Here is a 16,536-nt window from a genome sequence, read left to right as displayed (position 1 = left end):
CATTACTTGGATGGGCTGCAAAATTCGCCACTTTCTTGTTGAACATGAAACAATTTTATATTCATGTTTTATTTACTACACATTCTTTAGATTCAAATATCATAATTTAGCAGCAAAATAAATTTACTAAATTGATATTTTAGATAGATAAAAATATTTTACATTAGGTAGGTTATTCTTTAGAAGCTAGCATGAATAACTATTTCAGTTAGAATATACGCGAATAAAAATTTTTATTTTTCATACTTTCTTATTATTTTACAGTAATAGCTTTCTGCATTAAAGGGAAACGAATCAGGTATAAAATATTTCAGAGAAACATGCTTATCATTATTTGCGAAATGACTAGATCTTTTTATCAAACTCGTTGTTCTATATGTTTCATTTAGTCCACCATCACTGTTGATCTATTTAATAAAAAGACAGTAAAACAGGTTTACATCACATCCTGTAGTTAATGACACTATTCTAACAATAGAGCTTGCTACTAAACAGTTGAAAATGATATACATTTGAATTGTTTGCTAACTTGTAGTTGTGACCCAGTTTTTATTTTCACCATATAATTCGTATTTTTATAAAAAATAAACACACATTTTAAGTTAATTTTAATGAAAAATCCCATTAAAAATGTTCTTTCAGAGTACATAGGATTATCATTTTCGAGCTAACTCTATTCTTCATAAGTGAGAAGAGTAGCCTAAGAGTTGGCGGTGGGTGATGATGACTATCTGCCTTTCCTCTAGTCTTACACTGCTAAATTAGAGATGGCTAGGGTAGATAGCTCTCTTGTAGCTTTGCGCGAAATTCAAAAACAAACAAACAATTATACGTGAGTTTTTTTTTTCCCGACGAAAATATCTAATGTCCTCGTTGAATTTCTAACGTCCGAAGTTATTTTCTGAAGTTGAACGGTTCGTGATGTTTAAAATCTTTAAATGCTCCTGATCAAATATCTGTAGTTTCCGATTAAAAAGCTTTAATCACAGTGATAACTTCTGAGGTTTATAGTATACTGACTGTAGCCGACCAATAATATCCTTAAACTATCTTTTGGCACGTCGATTTATAAGTTTCACGCGAAATTCTAGAAATTTCAGTTGGCCTGACAATATTCGAAGATACGCTGGTGCTTTCGTAAAACACATATTGTTGATCCTTAATCTAGCGAATCTTCTACAAATGTAGAGAACAGGCGGGACTTCTGCAATACATATTTAATAGTTTAAGTTACACACATTTCTAAATGTATATTTAAGTGAAACAAATATGAATATTAAAGTAAATATATATTTGTAAATCTGTTACAGTACGTGCACAAACATATAATGCCTAAGTGTAAACAAATATATACACAAAGTGGTAAGCACTTCATATCAAAATAAGATTGAATATGTAAATAAGCCAGTTTTGGTACTTCGTAGACAGTGTAATTCGATTTAGAATAGATCGCTTTTGAAAACAAACATAGTAACATTCTCTTCTTAAGTAAGATATTTATATGGTCAGATGATAAGTACATATAATAACATCTAATTTTTTCAGAAGAATTCCTATGGATTCCTGTGTGATCAGAACAGTTGAAACGGAGGCTGGGAAATCATCGTCCTTATTTGCTAAATGACTTAAGGAAGGCGGGAAACAATGTTGTGTTCTTGAGACTAGAACCTTACGAGGAAGATATTTTTGCAAAATAATTTACGCTGCAGGGTTATAAAAGAGATGCACAATCATCAGTTAGAGTCTGGACAGACGTGGTTATATGAATTGTACCTGCGTTGTGAAACTCAAAGATAATTTTATTGTAACTTACTTAATCTCTGTATGCCTTATATACAACAAGTTTTGTGAATTAATTTCTCTTTTACTGATTCTTTCTAATCAAGTACAAGTGGTGTGAAGTTTTACGAAGTAAAGAAATACACATATTAAAACTTTCAGAAGGAGCGCAATTCAAAAGTTTATTGAGAGGTGATATAATATATAATTTTTAAAGCCACGTGACCACATATTTCTTAGTATCTTGTTGTTCTCTGTCATTTGATTCTGGATAGTGTTGGAGGCCAAATTGTTTATTGTGAAATACCCGGTGCAAGGCTGTGTTTAGGCAGCCATGGTACGGCCAAGGCCAAGAAAGTATATAATGTTCCAGAAAGTTCTAAGGATTTTTGGTTTTACATTTACATAAGCAGCAAAATTAATGGTGTTACTACAGTACGCTACAGCTGTGGGCAAAGGGCGTGTCTGTGAGTTTGTAAAGCGTCTGTAGTTGGCTCTCTTATAGGCTAAAAGAATGAAGTTTAAATAATACATAAGGTGCACAGTGTTTTCCCTACTTCAACAATTTCAACTTTATTTTACACGTAACATAAGATTTCTTTACTGAGTATCTTCTCGTAATAAAATTGCGTTTTGTTTAGGACCCACGTTCAGACATCACACAAAGGAAGAAACACAACACATATTAGATTCAATCTCAAACCTAGTATTACTGGATTCTAATTGGTTAGTAAATGTTTCAAGTTCAGTAGTGCAACAAACGGATTGTTATAACATCACTAATACTTATAGAAAGTTACTGAGAAATATTAAATAATTTACTTGAGATACAGGGAAGTAAAAAAAACAAATGTGCTATGAGATGAATAAAAATTATTGGTCATAAAAACCATTTCACTGTAACACATATCCATCAACTTGGTATATTACCACGGCCTTCACCACAATATCTGACGTAATGTTCAGCGATAAATCAAGCTTCAGATCGTTGAAATGGGTCACTCGTATGGGTGTTTCTGGTAATTAATTTTAAGTAGTCAAATAGAACCTGTTAGTCAATAAAACAACTCTGGCAAAAATGAATTTTTGTTACACTTCACCACATAAAGACAGAATTTTCATAAATGCCTTTCTATGCTTCATTGAATGTTATAGATTCACTAGATTCGACGTTAATATATGCCATCTGGGAGTTTCTTCTCAATTGATTTATCTACTTACTTAACGTGGAGATTGATGAAACAGTTGATTTAAATTCGTTTGTAAGTTATGAAAGAAATTAAACAATACAAGTTAATGAATTATTAATCAAAATAGATTTCCAAAGAATGTTCCATTCTCTTCTTCAATCACGAACAATTTCTTAAGTAACTTTATATATAGACTCTAAAGCATCTTCCAGTAGCCAAAACAAATTATAAAATATGCATGAAGTAACTAAGTGATAAAATCTACCTTTGGGTTAGTGGTAAGATTACCGACTTACAACGTTGCACTCCTCAGTTCGATTCACCACAATAAATATACAGAACATTCAGTTTAATGTGTAGCTTCGTGCTTATGAAACATCAATCTAATGGCAGAACTGAAAATATGTTAAACAACGCAATTTTATATTTAAATTTTTAACATATGATTAAATTTTAACTTTTGTTTTTCATTGAAAACTTCATTCCTGTGTCTCACTCCACCAGGGTAAATTTGATTAGTAATGATTTGTATTTAAGGGGCTAAATGACATATTTTAAATCTGATAACTCTGAAATGATTTGTCTGTTATTGGCCTTTATATTGTTCTCCTGATTATAGTTTTGTGTTACACAAAACAAAAGATAAAGTATTGCGTGAATGACTCTGGTTGGTCAGTAACAATGAAAACCATGACAGGACCAAAGTCCTGACGGTGTCTCTAAACCTAATTACAAGAGTGAAGACCGTTTTCCTCCAAGGAACATGAATAAAAAAAGTTGATGAATCATGTGGTAACGACTTATATTAGAGACCACAGCGACGCATCATTCAATGAGAAAGTGAGCCTTCTAGCAACCCTTGTATGATTTAGTAAAATTGTCAAATGATTTCGTCAGTGAAATTGCATGTGAAGTGGAGGAACAATTAAACATCAAAACGGTCACACTGGTTGACCTCTAGAAGGGAATAAAATGTGTGGACGTGTGGCAATGGAACGAGCGCGATAGTAGGTATGAACTACGAACGGTATTTAAATCAATTGTACTTGAGTGAACTAGAAGATCCTTTAGGAAATTATTGGAGGGGGAAGAACTTGTGACGTAAAATTATAATAAAAGTAATATTACAATATCATATTTGCATGAGATAACTACAGTACAAAATGGTACGTAATAATTAATAACAATAAATGACATAATAAAAATGATTGCTGCTGACCGGTTGGCTCTCTGTGGTTGGTAGTTAGGAATTAGAGATGGCAAAATTTTATCTGGACGAGGCTTTAACAAAAGTGTTGCGACGGGACTCCATTATTTGCCTGTGTTTGTTCAGTAGTGCTAATATAAGTTTAAATAAGGAGCTTCTTTAGTTGTTGAACAATGGAATTGGTAATTAGTGATATAAATACATAGTAACACGCTCTAATAAAAAGCACTTAAATTACTTATTTACTGCCAAGACTGAGAGTAATAACGTATGTTGATTTTACTTTTAAGAAACTGAGTAAACAATACTTCTGTTGATTAACAGAACCTTGAACAGGTTTCATGAAAATTAGAAAGAATAATGTAAAATAGATGACGGGCACGGCATGGCCAGGTGGGTTGAGGCATGCGACTCGTAATATGAGGGTGACGGGTTCGCATCCGCATCGCGCCAAATATGCTCGCCCTTTCAGCCGTGGGGGCGTTATAATGTGACGGTCAATCCCACTATTCGTTGGTAAAAGAGTAGCCCAAGAGTTGGCGTTACGTGGTGATGACTAGCTGCCTTCTCTCTAGTCTTACACTGCTAAATTAGGGACGGCTAGTACAGATAGCCCTCGAGTAACTTTGTGCGAAATTCAAAAACAAACAAACAAGATGGAAAAGTTGCTTCCTGATTATCACGTATAACGCTCCATAAAAGTACCTTTTTACTAGATACGACCGGATGGAATAAGTAAAGGCTGTGTTAGTGTGAGCCTATTATTCTGAACACGGGCAGTGTTGTTAAGAAAAGTATTGTAACTACGGTTCAACTTTGCCGTAATATAGCTCTGTATTAACTTTCTAGACAGGGTTGACCTTAACTTGTTTTATGCTAGCATGCACGCTCCATTATAATACCGGTTTATTTTTATTAGAATTATGTCAACAAGTAAGTAAAAGGGGAATTTCGTAAACTTAAAGTTAAAATATACAAATAATAAAAAAACACATTCCACAATACAACGTTTCTCCACTATTGTGTGGTGCATCAAACAATGGTATACAACACATTTTTATGTACACCTACTTATCTTGGTGTTATAAATGTCCCTTTCAATTTAAAATAAATACAAGTTTAATCATTTCAATTCATTCGGTAGAAGTTTTTGTTTCTGTTAATGATTTTATTAGAATTAGTCCAGTCAAGTGGTTAGTGACACGAGGTTCCGTGGTTCACGACCCCGTTACTGACCCATATTTAAAAAAAACACGCTCCACTCTTTAGAACCATGGATGCGTTATCTGAGAGCAGGAGTCAAATCTCAGTATTTCAACAGAGTAGTTTAAAGTTTGATTAGGTGCACTTTCTCAAGTGTATCCTTTTAAACTAAAAAACAATTAGCACATATGGTCTCTAGTAGTTTTGAGCAAAATTCTACAAACAGCATTTGTTATAATTTATTTTATTTTACGTTTATTAACGTTAGGTTCAGAACTAATATTTTTTGTTTCTTCTATAATAGTGATATTTTTAAACACCTGTAAGATTTGTGTGACGGAGCACGTTCAAGTTATACGATTTTTGAGCCTAAATTCTACCCAGTGTACCTTAGGTAAAAACTAGTTCAATCAATCTATTTTGTCTTATAACTAATCTCAAATCCTATAAACAATTACAGCTAGTTTAATTCATTTTCAAGAAAGGAATTCAACTTTTAGACTAGGAAAAATAAATACATATAACTGATGAAAAGTTGATATACAATTTTCAACCTCGTATCAAGTTCTTTTATCGCAGCCAGTTAACCAAATATGGAATCACACAGTAAGTCACATGTAGGTTACTTCGAAAACCTTTTCTGTAATTAACATTCGTTTTAACATTAATAGAACAATGTTTTTCTGTTCAATAATGCACTTTCCAAGTAATTTGCTTCCTCATATAATTTTTCTACAGAATTACGGATAATAATTGTAGCTATTAAAGTTTTTATAACCACTAAAGAATGCAGCAGTATTGCCAATTTTCCTTCTTTTACTGGATCGGACATGACAAGATGTTTTGTAAAAAAAACGACTTACCGGAAGCCGTTCTGAAATGCAAATGACGATTTTAACAATGTTTCTGAAAAACTGGTAACGGTCTTACATCTGAGCAATAGTGAAAAAAGTCTTTATAGAGTTTTTGGAAAACTAGGAACAAGTTACAATTCAAATTATTTTACAAAAATTCCTTATATATATATATCGCCTCTTCTCATCATGGAGGAGCACTGACTCAGAGTGTGAAAATACTGTAGCACTTCGAGATCAAGAAGAGGTGCCTATCGTCAGCATATCCTAAGTGTTCATCTTCAGCCATTTATACGAATAAACGACGTAGTTGCCAACTGTTGCTCCTGAGAACTGAGAATTCAGATTTGAAACTGCCGACAGGCATGTTCTCGTCACGAACATACATCCATATGTCTAATGACATTTTCCAATTAATTAATCAGTTTTTCTTTAAAACTTTTTGTAATTCAGCTAGGTAGAGATGAAAGTAAAATGTCTTGATTTGTACAGAACCGTGACTGACTGGATTCAGTAGTCAGACAGCATCATGGTAGCGACTGATTTGAACACTAGTGAAGATTGCTAGTTGCCTGGTACATCTCTTAGCTAGCTTTTTGAGATATAGTGTTAGAATATTTTACAAATTCTTCGTTATATCTTTTGATAATCTGTTAAACAGCAACGAAAGCTCTGTGATTTTTATTTAAAAAACAAACAACATAGAACTTTATATCCAAGAACTTTATAACCAGCAACCCTTATGGAATTCACTACCACCAAAACTAACTTTATGTTCAATCACCAAAAGTACCTACAAATAAATGGCCTAAGTATGGGCAATATTAAGCGATCAGTTTAGCCTTACACCCACCACTATACTGGTACAGATATGTTGATGATACAGTTGCTGGATTCACATCTGCAGAACACACACTTAGTTTTTTTCAACCACGTTAACCCCATACATATCAACATTAAATTCACCTGTGAACATGAGAAAACTAACCAAATAACATTTCTCAACCTCAGTATTGCGAGAACCGATACATAATTCAAAACAGAAATCCACAGAAAAATCATCCATACTGGACTATACATTTCCAGGAATTCAACGCATGTGACAAAACAAAAACTCAACACATTAAGAAACCAAATAAACATAGCCCCAAAACTATGTTCACCTGATAAAATTAACGATGAAATCAACAAAATAAAACAACACTTCATCAACATCAACAAATTTCCTCAAAAAAACGTTGAAAAAATTATACACACAAATATAGATAAACGACACATTCAACAACAAACAAACAATAATAAATTCCAAAAAGCAACACACTACAAAACCTTACTTTGCTGTATACCATATATGACTGACATCAGCAAAAAAATAACCAACATTTGGAAAAACACTTATAACAAAACCCAACATTCCAGTAAACACCACATTTATTTAAAAAACAGATACAAAACAAAGTCCATACTATGTAAAAACTGCATTGACAAACACAACACCAACGTTATTTATAAGATAAAACGCAACAACTGCCACGGCAACAATATTGCAGAAAAAAGCTGAAAATTGGAAACCAGATTCAAAGAACACAAAAACTACTTTCACACGTTTCTGAACACTGCAAGTCAAATAAACGCATTATAACCATAGGAAACATTCAGATATTAAGTGAGGTAATAGATACTTACCTTACTTATACAGCAACTAAAACCAAAATTAAACCTTTATACCTATACTAATTAATAACCTAACATCCAACTGCAACGCCCCCTACAATCCTGTACTCGTTGCGACTCTCTTCTCTAAGACATGTGCCCGACAAAGGTCAGTTACAATTCTCTTTGTTAGCCTGAAGATGAACTAAGAAGGTCAGAACGTTGTTCTGTATTTTATTTTAATTAAAGTTTTAATACCCATACCAGCCGTCTTGAGATACATTTTTATTTCAAGTGGGTTTCTCGTTATCACGAAACAATGTAACTTTCATAAAGTATGGTTTTCTCTCCACTATTGCTTGTTATATATAACGGAAAGACATGTGTATGAAAAGAATCATTATATTTTATCGAAGTTATTGTTTTCAAAACTCTTAGATAAGCAGTGCTCAACTGATATTTAAACATAAAAGATATAGACTTTGCTTGTTATTTTAATTCGCATTACAGCGGTCATGTGATATCTGTGTTGTCAAACATGTTTTTACAATGAAAAACACAGTTGAGAATGTAAAAATATTTCATTTACATGCTTCATCGAAGGTTTTGAAATAAACCTTTCCATCACGAGCGAAGTTTGAAATAAAAACTGTACTGAAATGATACTAGTACAATTCAAGTAAAGTAGTAATGGTATCGGAGAACACGAAGTCTAGAAAACCGTGATAAGGAAAAAGTAGTGAAATTAACATATAAATCACGAAGTAAAATAAAACTTTAGAATTACTGACTAGTTGGGCAAATCAATTTATCCTGCACAAAGACCACTGAAAATAAATACATTAATCGTAATTTATAATGCATAAACGGATTGGTTATTGCGTATGTGTGTTTTCTTATACCAGAGCCACATCAGACTATGTGGTGAGTCCACCGAGAGGAATCGAATCCCTGATTTTAACGTTGAAAATCCGTAGGCTTACTGCTGTATCAGCGGGTTACTTGGTTATTTTTGTTATTATGCAAATATTAATACATTAATCGGAGGTTATGATACATGAATTACGGATTGGTTATTACTGCTATAATGTTGGCTAGTGAAAAGTCCAAGGTTTGTAGTTCCAATTATAATGATGATAAAATAGTTAACTACTTTGTTATGAGGTGGATTACTTGGGCCTGGCATGGCAAAGTGTGTTAAGGCGTTCGACTCATAATCCGAGGGTCGGGGGTTCGAATCCCATTCGCACCACACATGCTCGCCCTTTCAGCCATGAGGGGGTTATAATTTGACTGTTATTCCCCTATTCGTTGGTAAAACAGTAGCCCAAGAGTTGGCTGTGGCTGTGGGTGGTGATGACTAACTGCCTTCCCTCTAGGCTTACACTGCTAAATTAGGAACGGCTATCCCAGATAGCCCTCGAGTAGGTTTGTGCGAAATTTAAAAACAAACAAACTTGGATTACTTCATTTCATCGGTATCCATAAATTCTCATTGGTCTTAGTTTTAAAATGCGCTTCGTACGTATGTTTTGTTTTGCTTAGAAATAAAAATATTTATATAATACAAAAACGTATTGAATATTACGTATTTTAGCTTATGAAAATATTTCTGGTACTTCCTCTCCTTGTGATATCAACTTAACTAATGCTCCAAGAAAATTAATCACCATAATGGTGAAGCAGCTCTGTAAGTTTAAAGAAAATAAAAAAAATACTTTTAATTTGGTGAAAAAAATAACATATATTTGACATACTTAAGTGTTTCATAAATACAGTAACTTTTAAAATTACTAAACATTTTAAACAGCTCTTTTGTAAGACTAGAAATATTGATTAGTAATCATTAAAGTTACCTGTGTATAATTTGTTGCTTGAAATACTGGATAAATAGTTTCTGGTTAATTTGTATGTTATTTTTTCTACGAGTTTCTGTACAACCAAAAATTCAACGTCTGCTTATATATTTAGATGTTTAAATGATTAATGCCTTTACTTCGTTTTTTTTCGTCTATTTTCTATATATATCACGTTAAAAACTAACCTTTTAATTTACTTAACTAAACCGCATAAATCTGATTTTTATTTATCGTACTTACAGAGAGAGACAAGTGTAATAAAAAGATGTAATAACATTTACTAGTGGCTTACTAACTATTATAAATAAGCTTGATTTTATTCTTACTTTTATATTGACAGGAATATTGCTATTCTATTTTAGTTTACTAAGGCAAGATATTATCCTCTGCAATCTTGTTATTTTACTTAAAACAAGAAATTATCCTCTGCCATCTTGTTATTTTACTTAAAACAAGATATTATCAAATGTAATCTTGTAGTTCACTTAAAACAAGAAATTATCCTCTGCCATCTTGTTATTTTACTTAAAACAAGAAATTATCCTCTGCCATCTTGTTATTTTACTTAAAACAAGAAATTATCCTCTGTCATCTTGTTATTTTACTTAAAACAAGAAATTATCCTCTGCCATCTTGTTATTTTATTTAAAACAAGAAATTATCCTCTGCCATCTTGTTATTTTATTTAAAAGAAGAAATTATCAAATGTAATCTTGTAGTTTACTTAAAACAAGAAATTATCCTCTGCCATCTTGTTATTTTATTTAAAAGAAGAAATTATCAAATGTAATCTTGTAGTTTACTTAAAACAAGAAATTATCCTCTGCCATCTTGTTATTTTACTTAAAACAAGAAATTATCCTTTGCCATCTTGTTATTTTACTTAAAACAAGATATTATCAAATGTAATCTTGTAGTTTACTTAAAACAAGAAATTATCCTCTGCCATCTTGTTAGTTTACTTAAAACAAGATATTATCAAATGTAATCTTGTAGTTTACTTAAAACAAGAAATTATCCTCTGCCATCTTGTTATTTTACTTAAAACAAGATATTATCAAATGTAATCTTGTAGTTTACTTAAAACAAGAAATTATCCTCTGTCATCTTGTTATTTTACTTAAAACAAGAAATTATCCTCTGTCATCTTGTTATTTTACTTAAAACAAGAAATTATCCTCTGCCATCTTGTTATTTTACTTAAAACAAGAAATTATCCTCTGCCATCTTGTTATTTTACTTAAAACAAGAAATTATCAAATGTAATCTTGTAGTTTACTTAAAACAAGATATTATCCTCTGCCATCTTGTTATTTTACTTAAAACAAGAAATTATCCTCTGTCATCTTGTTATTTTACTTAAAACAAGAAATTATCCTCTGCCATCTTGTTATTTTACTTAAAACAAGAAATTATCCTCTGTCATCTTGTTATTTTACTTAAAACAAGAAATTATCCTCTGCCATCTTGTTATTTTACTTAAAACAAGAAATTATCAAATGTAATCTTGTAGTTTACTTAAAAGAAGATATTATCCTCTGCCATCTTGTTATTTTACTTAAAACAAGAAATTATCCTCTGTCATCTTGTTATTTTACTTAAAACAAGAAATTATCCTCTGCCATCTTGTTATTTTACTTAAAACAAGAAATTATCAAATGTAATCTTGTAGTTTACTTAAAACAAGATATTATCCTCTGCCATCTTGTTATTTTACTTAAAACAAGATATTATCAAATGTAATCTTGTAGTTTACTTAAAACAAGACATTATCAAATGTAATCTTGTAGTTTACTTAAAACAAGATATTATCCTCTGCCATCTTGTTATTTTACTAAAAACAAGATATTATCAAATGTAATCTTGTAGTTTACTTAAAACAAGAAATTATCCTCTGCCATCTTGTTATTTTACTTAAAACAAGATATTATCCTCTGCCATCTTGTTATTTCACTTAAAACAAGATATTATCAAATGTAATCTTGTAGTTTACTTAAAACAAGATATTATCAAATGTAATCTTGTAGTTTACTTAAAACAAGAAATTATCCTCTGTCATCTTGTTATTTTACTTAAAACAAGACATTATCAAATGTAATCTTTTAGTTTACTTAAAACAAGAAATTATCCTCTGCCATCTTGTTATTTTACTTAAAACAAGATATTATCAAATGTAATCTTGTAGTTTACTTAAAACAAGAAATTATCCTCTGCCATCTTGTTATTTTACTTAAAACAAGATATTATCAAATGTAATCTTGTAGTTTACTTAAAACAAGACATTATCAAATGTAATCTTGTAGTTTACTTAAAACAAGACATTATCAAATGTAATCTTTTAGTTTACTTAAAACAAGATATTATCCTCTGCCATCTTGTTATTTTACTTAAAACAAGATATTATCAAATGTAATCTTGTAGTTTACTTAAAACAAGAAATTATCCTCTGCCATCTTGTTATTTTACTTAAAACAAGATATTATCAAATGTAATCTTGTAGTTTACTTAAAACAAGACATTATCAAATGTAATCTTGTAGTTTACTTAAAACAAGACATTATCAAATGTAATCTTTTAGTTTACTTAAAACAAGATATTATCCTCTGCCATCTTGTTATTTTACTTAAAACAAGATATTATCAAATGTAATCTTGTAGTTTACTTAAAACAAGATATTATCTTCTGCCATCTTCTTATTTTACTTAAAACAAGATATTATCAAATCTCATCTTGTAGTTTACTTAAAACATGATATTATCCTCTGCCATCTTGTTATTTTACTTAAAACAAGACATTATCAAATGTAATCTTGTAGTTTACTTAAAACAAGAAATTATCCTCTGCCATCTTGTTATTTTACTTAAAACAAGATATTATCAAATGTAATCTTGTAGTTTACTTAAAACAAGAAATTATCCTCTGCCATCTTGTTATTTTACTTAAAACAAGAAATTATCAAATGTAATGTTGTAGTTTACTTAAAACAAGAAATTATCCTCTGCCATCTTGTTATTTTACTTAAAACAAGACATTATCAAATGTAATCTGGTAGTTTACTTAAAACAAGAAATTATCCTCTGCCATCTTGTTATTTTACTTAAAACAAGATATTATCAAATGTAATCTTGTAGTTTACTTAAAACAAGAAATTATCCTCTGCCATCTTGTTATTTTACTTAAAACAAGACATTATCAAATGTAATCTTGTAGTTTACTTAAAACAAGAAATTATCCTCTGCCATCTTGTTATTTTACTTAAAACAAGACATTATTAAATGTAATCTTATAGTTTACTTAGTGCAAGAGATACATCTATATATTTCTTCAGATTTTTTTAATGTGAGAAACTAACTGGAACCCTGAAGAGTATAACGCTTTGTTTGTATTGTTTAATTTTTGCTGAGACAGAAATAAATATCGATGTAATCTACTTGTGGTAAGAAACGTAAGTCTGTGGTTTTATAATTATAGTTAGTAATGCTATCTCCACACCTTTAAAAGTTCACTTACAGTGAGAACCCTAATTATGTGTTTTTGCAGTTTAATGAAGTATATAACTTAGATCTTTCCTTTTGAACTTAAGTGGCTAACTTATTCTAAAAAACGTATTTCTATACTTTTGTAGTTTACAATGAGTAGCAAACATAAACCCCTGGTTTAATAGTTAATTATAATAATAATCTTGCCTCCATGCCTTCAAAGTATGCTTATGCTAAAACACAACTATGTGTTTATATTTAGACCTTTATGTAAAACGAAGCATATTTCTTAAAGTACTTCAGGTAGCAAACATTATGAACAAGTTCCTTCAAGAACCTATAAATGGATTGATCGTAAAACTTTAGGGTACAGAAACATATATGGACAAAAGTCGTTTGAGAATGTCCTGCTGGTGGTTTTATTTTAGAGACTTCCGCAGTTTTTACGTTTTAGTAAGCACTAAGCACAGTCTAAATCCATTCCAGTTTACGTACAATGAGAAACATCTCCACATTCTATCTTTTATAAACAAAGTCAGAATTTCATATTTTTGCTAATATTAATTCATCTCTCTCTACTTTATATTAAGTACCGTCTTAACTTTTCTTCCTTCTAGCTCACTTACAATTAGAGTTCGGAGTCTTGTAATCTAGGAGTAATCTTACTTTCTTCATAGTCGTTTTACTTTGTAATATTATAACAAAAAAGAGTAAATATGATTATTCTTTTGCTCAAGCACGCTTTCAAAAATAACAATATCTGATGTATATAAATTGTGTTTAAAAGTGTGACGCTAGACGTCGCCACACAGTGATTAATTTGAAATAATTTAATTTATGGTTGCAGTTGTGAGTCTAATAACAAAAAGATTATTAGCGTGTTTTTTTAGGTTAAACACGTGACAAACCCTTACAAAAGTCTAATACCTATAGCATGATTGAAGAAAAAAATGGATCACTTTAAGAACTTTATCTGCCACGCATCAATACTAGTCAAACAAGCCTTTTCTGGTAAAGTTACTGTCACTTCACATATTATTATCAACTCTCGGTATCTTACATGATTATTTTTTACTGTTCATAGTTTTACAGTTGTTGGTAAGTTCAACTGATAGGCTTCTGTGTTAGGACTGCTGTAAATGTATATATTTGAGATAACAATATATTTGGTCAAAAATATAATTAAAGACATATCTTCTCCTTTTCAGGTAATGTAAGTAGTATATAGTAACATGTTTCGATATATAACACTTATATTCTACGTTAAAATGAAGAGTTAAACAAAATGCTTTATTACAAGAACATTACTGTATGACAAATATTGTGGTTACTCAAAATTTGTTACCAGTTTTCACAATATAGTAATTAACTAAATTTTATCAGTATTGTTTGTGTCTCTCAAAGTGGCAGTTACTTCTACTGGAATCTCAAATGTAAGATTATATAATATTGTTAATATATCTTCACAAACATTGTATGAAATTAATATTACTTCATTTTACCATGTTTATATATTGTTATAAATAATATACGAATACATATATATAAATATGAGTGTACAGGTTAAATTAGAGTTAAAAATAAAAATGTATTAAAACCGAACGAAATGAAGATTGTGTCAGTTGTGATTGTAAAAGACAGGTTTGTGGTTAACACAATGTTTGGACAGACTGGTTAACGTGATTATCGTTGGTTTAGTTCATTGTTGATATAACAAGTATTTAATAACATTACAAGTATAAATAGCTGAAAATTGATAGAAAACAAACTATGCATATTTATTTAGCAAAGAGACTAGTATTAATGGAACTATTATTCTTTATTAAAATATAATTTATCAGACACAGTTTTTGTAATTTATTATTTATAAGTAAAATTCTTTCTTTGCTTTTAGTGCACGTTTATCGGACTTTAGTTTTTAATTATATTTTAATATTGTATAAACGTTAAATTAGGTCATTTCTTTTCTTCGAAATAAATTAAGAGCTTTCAGTACTAAACAGAGAACTGATTACTGTGACAATATCAACCTTATCATAATCTAAAATTTGTTTTAATACAAAATCTAATATTTTATTTTCCTGTAGAAAGAACTCTTTAATTGCATTTCAATTACATTTTATTTAAGACCTTCGGTAATAACACTTTATGGTCAACATAAAAATCGTCATAGAATTTAATGACTTTTTAGTTGAAACGTTATTCGAAAAGACTATAAGATTCGACTAAAAAGTAAATGTGCTCAACTCAAATTTGAACATTGCATTCTTATTTCATAAAAATTAAATTTAATTAATAATGTTTTAAAGCAAAAGATGGCGCTGCAGTTCTTTCTTCTTTTTTTTTTTTAAACAATGTTTGTATTTCAGAAAAGAAAATAGAAGTTAGTGTTTTGGTATTCGTACAAAAGGATTAAATATATTTAACAACTATTGTATGAACCAGAATAAATAGCAAAAGTGAACATGTGACTACAAAGGTTAATCTAATGAGAAAGCGCATATTTTTCGCCAGTTAACGTTTCTTTGTTCTTTTTTTTAATTTCGCACAAAGCTAGCCGCCAATAATTTAGCAGTATAAGACTAAAGTGAGGTAGCTAGTAATTATCACCCACCCCTGTTTCTAAAGCTACTTTTTTACCAACAAGTAGTGGTGTTGACCGTCACATTATAATACCCCCAAGGCTGAGAGAGCGAGTTTATTTGGTATGATGTGAATTCGAACCCACGTGTTAGTGTAGTTCGTAAGTTACTGTAAAACGAATGAAATCTCATTTGTAAATTTCACAATGATTAGACAAGATTACTAAAGAAGATGAAATGACCTTATGATTTAAATTTATAGCAGCCCAGAGTTTTGCAACTAGGCCTATAACGTAGGGAAATAACACTTTAACATAAGGAAATAGCAAAAAACAAATATTAAAGAATTTAGGAAAATATTAGGGTTTAGGCAGTTTCTATACCTTACGAATTCTAGGAAATGTAAAGTTGTGGTTTTATGGTAAGAACTATATTCAATACGTGGGAAGTAATTTTTGTAGTTTAAAATGTATTATCTTCGTATTTCCAAAGTAATAAGTCTATTGCCAGTATCATTATAATACATTACTTCTTCTTGAATAAAGCTACACCATGGGCTATTTGTGCTCTGCCCACCACGGGTATCGAAACCCGGATTTTAGTGTTGCATGTATGCAGACATACATACAGCTGAGCCACTGGGGGGGGTAATACATTAATAAAACAGCTATTACGTACAGTTCAGTAGAGGAGAAAAACTTATCAAACAATCATTTGCTTGTACATTTTC

The sequence above is a fragment of the Tachypleus tridentatus genome, chromosome 1 (assembly GCF_004210375.1).
Source record: "Tachypleus tridentatus isolate NWPU-2018 chromosome 1, ASM421037v1, whole genome shotgun sequence".
NCBI classification, from domain to species: Eukaryota; Metazoa; Arthropoda; class Merostomata; order Xiphosura; family Limulidae; genus Tachypleus; species Tachypleus tridentatus.
The sequence above is the reverse complement of the archived record's forward strand: the minus strand, read 5'-3'. Positions refer to the sequence as shown.